Source organism: Psittacula echo, assembly GCF_963264785.1.
Source record: "Psittacula echo genome assembly, chromosome: 1".
In the NCBI taxonomy this organism is placed as follows: Eukaryota; Metazoa; Chordata; class Aves; order Psittaciformes; family Psittacidae; genus Psittacula; species Psittacula echo.
In genome coordinates this window covers 121,628,692-121,638,881 of record NC_137735.1, presented here as the reverse complement: position 1 = coordinate 121,638,881, position 10,190 = coordinate 121,628,692, and positions in this window count along the sequence as shown.

Sequence of the window (10,190 nt, the reverse complement as noted above, 5' to 3'; positions counted from 1 at the left end):
GAGAGGGAATACAGTGACTCTGTATATAAACACTTTGGGGATAAACAAGGGCGACGAATAAGAACTGTTTAATCTAAGGGACAATGCTGACATAAAACCAAATAGAAACAAACTGGACATGAATAAATTCTGGTTAGAATTTAGAAGGACTCTCACAGAAGTACAGTTCCACTAGAGCATTCCTGCAGCTGTAATAGGAGTTAAAACAAATTCAGGATTTTCAAACTTGAAGTTTACTCCATTTACAAAGAGAAATTTACTATATTGTTTCCAAAGACAAAGGAAAATGCAGGCACTTCCTTCTAGTCTGTTCCCTCAATAAAATTGGTTATAACTGCAAGCTTAACAAAATAATGATGCCTCTGTACCAAAATATTCACCACTGATCACTACTTCCATTCATATTGCCACAAAACAGTTGGCTTTTCAAAGCCAAATGAATGTTAGTTTCATAAGACCATTGATTGGATGCACTTCTGAACATACACCTTCAAACTTTGCACAATCTATTTGTTTTAGCACAAATTCTGGGGAGCAGCTGAAGCAAAATAAAATTACTTTGGTGTAAAGTATGAGTTGTGTCAGGAAAGTGGCATTACAGTTCTCTTTGCACAATTGGTGATGCTGTCACAGGTAACTAAATACCACCTTTAATCAGATCCTGTGGGATTTTAGAGGAACTTCTATGACATATGACAAAGAAATATATGCAACATGATCCAAAATACTGACTATGAGGGACTGGAGGGAATATGTACATTCCATTAACTTTTTAGGTAAATCCTAACTCAACTACACGAAAACTTGATCTAACTCAGTAGGTAAATCCATGCTTGGATAAATCTGTAATTAAGACAACTCCAGTACTATTGTCACAGAAGTTGGTTTCAGCAAGGCTGCTGGCAGGTTCACATTGCAGAGCTGACTGAATGCATCTGTTAGTTTTGTGCTGTAACAGTAGTGTTGCTGTGGTAAAGTTTGCTGCTGATTCTCAGATTTGTCAGGCACCATTTGCCCTTAGTGAAGTGCAATTAGTGATGAACGTCTGAAACAGTTCAAAGATTTGGGGTGCTTTGATATATCCAAAGAAGATACATTTGTGCCCAGAGAGGGGCTGAGGAAGCCAGATGTACATAATTAACTTATTTGAGATAAGTTTGTGTGATTAGTCATATAGAAATCTTTTCCATGCATTAGCTGCATACGAGAAACTCTTTCATATCTTTTTTTATTTTTCAGTATGGAGGTATGAAAGAACTGAAGACTTGGAGCTTTCATGAAATTGAAAACTAAATTGTTCTTCATTTGTTTAAACACTGTCTGATACCAGTCCTTTGCAATCTCTTGTTCTGATCCTGAAAAGACATTTATGTAGAAAAACCTTTCAACTGACTAGATTTCTTCTCTTATTTTACTTACTGTGACAGTCATATAGTAAATTTACGTTTCATGTACGCAGAATACTATTCTTGAAGGAGACAGCAACCACCAGTTAGATACTGATGCAGAGAGCACTGAAAGTAGTAAAAAAAATGATAGCCAGCATTTCCTGGGCCAACCTTACCTCTTAACAGAAAACTGTAATGGCCCTTCAGAATTTAGGTTTAAGCCAGTATTAGATATACACTAGAAAAGTCTTCACCTGCTGTACTACTAGTAACTACTTTTTCAGCTAGTGGCGAAAAGTTACATTGCCAACACCATTTAGAACTGCTAGAATAAAAAAGATGAATTAAAGTTTGACCAAAATACTTTCAGATATGAGTAACTCAATCCAGCATGAGTATTTCTTATCACATTTAAAACATTTGCTGTTGATCTTCATTGCTGAGTTATGAAAATGCTCTAATTAAGCATGGTGGACCGCATAGGAGCTAAGGTTTCCCATTTGGAAATGAAAGGGGAATCACTTTTTGCTGTGTTAATTCACATGCAGCTATTGGAACTCATTATTAAAAGTTAAAATACCAGGTAGAAAACGGGTGCTTAATGGAGCTAAAGGTGCTGTGTGGAGTCAGTTGAAAACATCTGACATTTCAAAGTGACTGATGAAAAGGTCAAAATAATCTTTAGCACTGTCATGTGAATCCCACTTTTACCTATCTGTGAATCTCACAAAAACGCTCTTATTTTCCTGTGGTGGTGAGATGCTGCTGACAGTCGAACCTTTGCAGAACATGCTCATTGTTAATGAATACTAATTTTTTTGCTTGTACAGTTATTATGGAATAGAAAAAAAATGCAGACACTGCATAAAGTGGGGTAAATGTCTTTACCCTTTTTTTCCCAGAAATTCTGTATTATAAAATAATCCAGACATGGCAGTGAGAACATGTGACTCTCACTAAGGATGTTGATCAACACCACTCTCAGGGACCTGGGGGGACTGGGGCTCCCTCACCCTGCCCATGGCTCAGAACCTCATGTCAGACCCTTGGAACTCCACCTACCCTGCCTACAGCCCAGAGCTCCACATCATGTCCCCAGAGACATCAGCCCTTGCCCCAGAGACACCACAGCAGGGCCAGTCCTCCATCTCGCAACAGCCCTGCCCTGCCGTGGATCCTATCAAGCTGGGCCAACCCACAGGCCCATGTTCCAGCCTGGCCTCAAGCCCATCATCACTCCCATAGTCTTGCTCAGCCATCCCAGGGCCATGTCTGCCCTTGTCCTGATGTCCTGGCTGGACCTTGGACCCAGCCCATCACCATGATACTGTCTTATGCTATGGGACCTCGACTGGACCTGGCCATGATCTCTGGATCTGCTCCCTCACTTAGCTGTGCAGCTGAGCCCTGGCTTTGAGCTCCGGCTTTGAGCCGGATGTGCCAGGATGGCACAGGGACTCTTGGGGTTCTTGCTTCCCGTCCATGCTCTGGCTGCTCCCTGACAGCCATGTCCCCTCCCTAGCCAAAGCTATGTAAGAAAATCCACAAAATTTGCTGCTTGGCAGATTTTTTCAACAGAAGACATTTTACATGGTCATTAAATAGTTAAGATAGTTTTCATTCTACATTCAGTTTAAACCGTATGTACAAGCTATATACACACAGGAAACTGGAAGGGACAAATGCTGTTGCTCAGCAACAAGAAACTGGCAAAAGCTCAAATACTCCACATTTTCAGCAGACAATGGCTCTCGGAGCTCAGCAATCAATAGCATTTGATGCAAAAGAAATGCCCGGTTTATCACACTTGCTGTCTAATAACACCTCAAGTGTATTTGTGGCTGACATACATAAAAACCTATCTGAACTCCAGCTGTTTGAATAATGTATTGTAAATTTCACCCTTTTTTATTTGAAAGGCAGTTACAACATATGAGTTTGTTATTTGTAGGTATTCAGTGAATAATTTATGGAAACAAATGTCACCCTATAGGTTATTCAAGAGATTCAGTTTAACTATTCACATGCCAGGCTATTCAAAGATGATGCAAGTCCATCATAAAATGAAAATCTGAATTACGTTTCCTTCTTTGTTCAACAGCCTCTTCCTTCGAAGTTCTTTATATATCACCTTGGTTTTATGTATACACAAATAAGCCCCACATTCTATTTCTTCTGTTACAAATGTCCTTTTCCTCTCTCTCCATTTCCGTTCAGGCTTTTCCCTTCAACTTGTCTCTTGGTGCTTCCACTATTTCTTCTCTCCCCTTAGGGACAAGTGGTATCTGCTTAGAAACCGAATTTGTATTATCCCACCTCCATATAAAGCAAGCTGCTCCTTTGAGGCAGCAAGTTTCTCACTTGGTACCTGACAGAGGCTGGCATGGCCCCACAAGCTGCTGCAGAGGTGGAGCTAGGAGCTGCTGGTCCTCAGGGAGGAGAGAAGGTAGCAGCACCAGCAGACAGGAGCCATGGAGCTTGGGAAGGTTCTGCTGCCAGTGCCAGGGTACAGCACAGAAACACATCTTAGAGAATCTGAATTTCCTGGTGTTGAAGTACTATGGTGATGAGAATTTCTTTACAAATGAGGTTTATTGCCTTTCATTTTACTAATAAAAACTAAAGCATCATTTGCTTAATGCTTGTCATTCAGATAACACCAGAGTCAATCATGGGAGAGAGAGCGAGCCATCAACTAGAAATCACACTATCAGTGTCTTTCACCAGGAGGACCCAGTGTCTGGCACTACCTATTTTCTCCGTGGAACACAGAAGGATCCAAACAATTAACTGAGACCAGATGCCTAAATTTAAGAAAGTGAATGCCAGATAAGATTGATCCCCTCCAATTTTCAAAATTGCACTGACAGTCCGTAGGGTTTAATTGGTTTTTTCCTTGCTATCAGGATTGCAGGTATGGAAAAAACATTAGGCAGGGAGTTAAGAATTATTTTAGGCATCCTCCTGGAAATTTATAGTGTTGGAGAAAAAGCTTTTATTAAATGTTGCAGTGGTTAAATGTAGGTTCCACATCCAACGTGAAATATGCTGAGATTGACAATATATGTTTAAATGTATTGGTATATGTTTAATTTAATTTCACCCAAGAATAGTGAAAAAAGTAATGTCAATGAAAGAAGAAACACAGGAGAGTAAATTGGCCTTGTGGGGATTATATTTTACCATTGTGTGTAGAATGGTCCTAAGAAACATGTTAATATTTAAAAGCCCCTTTGTTCCTTTTATCTCTAAAATGTAACATTTCCAAGCCATTCAACTTTTGGTTATTAAAGTATCAAGATTGGTGATATTATTATCCTACTAAAAAAAAAATATGTGGTCTTAAATCAAGCACATTTTGGTTTGTGGATATACAGACTGCCTAAGACAAAATAATATCTTTTAGCTTTTCCTACCTTCATTTGTCCGGAAAGTGCAAATTACATGAAGGATATAATCTAAATTAGTGCTTCTCATGTCTTCATTCTTCCTAAGGCTAAACAAAAGTCTCATTTATTTGCTTTTATAATGAAAAAAAAAAAATCATATGCAAGACTCAGTGAACTTTTTGCTTCCTTTCACTGAAACAAAATTATATCTGTCTTGAAAAAACATTGTTTCCCACATGTCTTGAGATTTTACCTATATCACTGAAGGTATAACCTCAAAGAGGGCAGATCACAAAAAGCAGCTATAAAAAAACCAACCCTTTGAGGTTATTTTTATTTGTTTTCTGGATTGTGTGCCTTTATGGGCTTTTTAAGTCATATTTGCTAGTTTTTATCTGCTTCTATAAAGATGGGAAGCTTAAAGAGGAAGATACACAGAAAAAAACTTACAGCTGAAACTCTCACTGAACTACACAAACGCAGGAGATGACTCTAGAAAAACAGCACGATTAAACCAGGAGATTTGGCAAAAGTATGATTTAGGGAAAGCACTCAAACATGTCCTTCAAGTAATCCTGGCTTTAGGTTTCAATGACACAGTTAAAGTTGAACATGATTTGAATCAGGATGAATTACTGAATAAAGTCAAAGTGAAGTCAAAAAAGAAACTTACAAAGCAAAATCCTGGCTTCTCTTAGAGCAACACAAAATTCTTACTGATACTGAGTTTTCTTCTGCAATTGATATATTTTTATTAATTTCTAAATAACACATTCTACTTACAAAGTTTTAACAGAATGGTGGTTTTTTTCCCTGCACTGTTGTTACTGTATTTTATCTGCTAATATTACCATTTATATTTTCATATGGAATACTATGCATTGCATGAGAATACCTTTTAATGGATTTTTAGTTTATGGAAGTTATTTTGAAGATTTAGAAATTGCAATGATATATTTTATTGTATTATCTATTTTTATCTACTTTGTTTTTATGGCACTCATTAATTTAGTACCTGAGCAAGTCACAAGTTACAGGCTTTTTCTAACAGTATCTGTGAACAACAGTTCATACCATCACTTAATGGTGAAAAACTAAAGCAGAAAAAGAAAAAAAAAGGATCAGATTCAATAAAATATTTAGGTACATCCAACAAATGTTAAATACTATAGTACAAATTCTTTGATGTCTAAAAAAAAAATCCAAAACAAAAAACTTTGACTAAAGCACTTTGCTTACTGAGTTGATGGAACACACAATCAGCAGATAGCTCCCTGGACTTTTCAGAAGGCAGAAGGCAAAGAACCTAGCAGAGCAATCAAAACAGAGATGTGCCCTGTGGCTAGAGTCCTCCTCTCAGAAATGCTTTTGCCATGTATTCAAATTCTTTTTAATAAAAAGTACAACCACTCATAGGAGTAGAGGGTAAAAATCTTTGATTACTTATTCACATGGAAGCACCCAAACCATCATGGTACATCATGGTCATGCTGTCTATTCATCATTAAGAGAAGAATAAGTTAATTGCTGTAGAGTGCATGGGTTCAACTGAAAAACTGGAGGGTATTTTCACACAGTCTCTAAACAAGGAATTACATGGCTTGCACAGAATGTATCTTGGTTTAGATTTGAATCACTTTAAGAGGAAGTGGAGAATTAACCCAAGATGTTAGCTATATACCCAGTGCTCTCACAGCTAATTTTCTATATAGGAAGGGGTATGACATGTTGATATGTCATAAAAGGTGGGGTTCACCATGACTGATTTTTAAGTACTACTAACTGTATTGATTTGTAAGGTAGTGAAAACATGTAATATTGAATTTGTCAAAAGAGATGGTTGAAAGTACTGTCACTATCAACTTCAGAAAGCCACTGCTTATGCCTGGACTCCTATTCCTTCTCTTTCTTCTTCTATTTAATTTTTTGAGTTTCAGATATCTACTTAAGTCATAGTTTTTATAATAATTATAAGGAATCCCTGAAGAAATCCCAGATCCTTCAACATTATTAAAATAGCAATCATAATAAACTAGATTTTGCTGGTAGTCTTGGTGAGTATTCTGAGGGTTGGTGTCTGCTTTTTGTTAAAGGAACCAGAACTGGGATGTCCAATATTTGCTTACAAAGTTTCCTGTGACCAGCAAAAGAGAATAATTACTTGTCAGATCAACAAGAAAAGATAAGCCAGAGTTATAATTCAGGTTGATGCCCAATTATTTCACGTAAAAGTACCTCTGATTTGACTGCTTCTCTGATGATACAAGATATTTGCTTAATAAAGTTGGTCTAGATGATCACCAGAGTAAACTGCTCATGTACCCTAAAAGACAGGATTTTTTTCAGAAGACAGTTACAGATATAACTAAGATCATAGCTATAAACTGGCTAAACCAATTGACCCAGATGATTTTGATGAGCTAATCCCACAAGACAGCTCTTTTAAACCAAACACATGCTCTATTTTGTTCAGGTGTTTCTTGCTGTAGGAGACAGTGCACTAACCTTGTGGAAATAGCAGCTGAAGAATGGTTTAGTCCTAGAATAACTGTCAGTTAACCTTTAGAAAGAGATTCATTTCTAGTGGTGGAAACTTCCTAGGGTTTGTGGAACAATAATTTCTCATCACTTAAATCAAATTCTTTTCCAAATGCTTTCAGTGATAAATTCTGACTAACTTTGGTGGGATTATGATTTCTAATATTCTTCTGTAGGATATTGATTAACAAGCACTTGTACGCTCCAGCTATGCACATAAATATTCAGTTACTCTTCAAAAAACTTCATATTTTTCCATCCTTATCTCCAAAGTATTTACAAGTAATTATCTGTGTTAAAGAACATTAACAACTCCAAGAGTTATAGAAAAACTATGGGAGTCATCATCAGCTTCTTTAATTCAATTTTTCACAACTTTAGTTTCCATGACAACAAAGGAGGCAATTCCGCAAATCCAGCAGCTCATTACTTGAGACAGTTTGCTGTTTTCTCTGGAGAAGTGAGAAACTTCTTTTGAAGTCTCTTGTGAGAAATTCATAATTCAATGAATGAAATCTGAAGCAAAAATAATTAAAGTGAGGCCCCTCTTTGGAAACAGGGTGTATTTTGTAAGGAACACTTACTGAGCCTTATATTGGTTCTTTCTCCACTCTCAACAAACTGACTTGTTTTACTAGTCTTTCTTCTGCTGGTGACAAAATCTGACATAATTGGAACTCTCACTAAGAAAGAAATACTTGTAAGGTCAGGAAGAAAATGTTTTAAAACACAGGATCCAGAAGAACTATGCAGTTCCTGAGTCAGTGACTGAATTTACTGTCAATCTCAGCCATGTGTGTCCTGTTATTATGTTAGGAAATACAAGCTTTTAAAAATATAACTTTTTATTACTAAGCAAGATCCTGAGTTCTGCTATGAATTTTTTTAAGGAGTTGTTTATTCTTATGTGGTACATTTGAAGACTCCACATAAAAGCAAGCATTTTCCTGAAGAACTCCCAAATCTGGTTTGTTATGAAAATGCAGACAGTAAAATAAGGTTTCTTTGTCAATGATCTGGTTCTATCACTGGAAAAATATCCTTTTAGGAAGGATATTATTGCTGTGAAGAATATGGCATGTCTTCCATATTTTTCACTAGTTCCACATGCAGGCAACTAAGAGAAAATAAAACCCATCATTAACATTTGAATCATGAAATGTAAGCAGAAAATCCTCTAAGATGAAGCTTTTCTTGCTATTATCACCATTTAAAATGAAATACCATAATACATGAATATTCAATTTCAGGATTTGGTTCCAAACAAATTCTTCCATGGGTTTTAAAATGTCACACTAGCAGTGACCCAGATTTAATCAGATCTTGTAGGAAATTGTTATTTTCTTCACAGTCTTCATATATCATTACTGAAGAGTCCTTTTTATGGCTTGGAGATAGCCTTATTATGACAACTTTGGAAATGTGGAAAGCCTGATACCTCTGTTGAGCAGTAAATGTATTGCTTTCAATGTTGCCTGCATTTTCTTGTTTGGAATAAACCAGATTAGCTGCACAGAAGTTCAGGTCTGTTAAATCTGAATTTACCTACAGTTTGTGTTTCCTGATATTGTATGATATTCTTGGATCCTGGAAGTTTTAGCTAGATGCCAGAAAAAAAGAAAAACTTTGTCAAAAGAGAGGAAGTGTCAAGTATCATGTAGTGACACGGTGAGGTCTTTCAACAAAAAACACCCAGAACATTTAGTAAAGAAAAATGGCCCATGCAAATGGTAGAGGGGTTTCAAGCAAGGCAGAGGCAGAAGGATGTATGAGGGAACCAACTCTTCCTCTTCTTCAGCAATAAAAACACATAATCATAGAATGAAGTAGGTTGGAAAAGACCTTTTAAGGTCAAGTCCAACCTTTCCCCCAGGACTCCAAAGTCCATCACCAAACCATGTCACTAAGGGCTTCCGCTATACTTTTTTTGAACACTTCCAGGGACGATGATTCCACCACTTCCCTGGGAAGCCAAAGTTTCCCTGCAAGTGATTTCAAACTTCTCAGATTATTTTCTGATGTGATGAGCACATTCAGCTCTTCTTCCTTAGACTCTGTTCCCTATCGTTCTCATGTGACTTCCCATAAATAAAACCTTCAACACTCTTTGAGGGTGGGAGGGAGTGGACTGGTGGGATGGTATAACAAAATATCAGTGGTTCAACATTAATTGACTGCATTTTCCTTTGAGGTCATAAAAATCTGTGTGTTCTCTATCTCAGAGACAGCTAGGTCTTAACACACTGTGTTGGTGTTACATCTTCATACACTAGCAAGAAGAAATAAAATATGTTCATCTGGAGCTTGAAAGTTACTGACACATCAAATTAAGAGCTATGGTCCACCAGATCTATCAGGTCTTGTGATCAGATCTTTGAACTCTATCATTTCAAGAAATGAAAGACTGGAATGGGGGCAAAAAAGGTTAACAAAGAAACAGAAGGGAGAAAACTTGACACACTGAAAACACATGGTGAAAATCCAATTGCCTTCAATAGAACAAAATTTTACTCCAAGAATCAATTAAATACAACGAAGTTAATAAGCTGACTCAATTATGACTAATCATCACACTTAAGCATATGCCTATTTTTTAAATATTAAAGTGTCTGGATAATTTTACTACTGATACTATGTCTTTGTGACAGAAATTTAATTTTCTTTTAGCAAATAAATTTTTAAAAATATCCTATGTTTTCTCATTAGAATGGTTCTAGTGAGTTTAAAAGCAATTGAATTATTTTTTGTTACCTTATTTTCCAGGAGATATCATGATTGTTATGCTATGTTAGCATATAATGTGATAAAAAAGATGCTAACTCCATAGGGCACTCTATCTGGCATGAATTTTAACCTTGTTTGAAACCTACTGAGT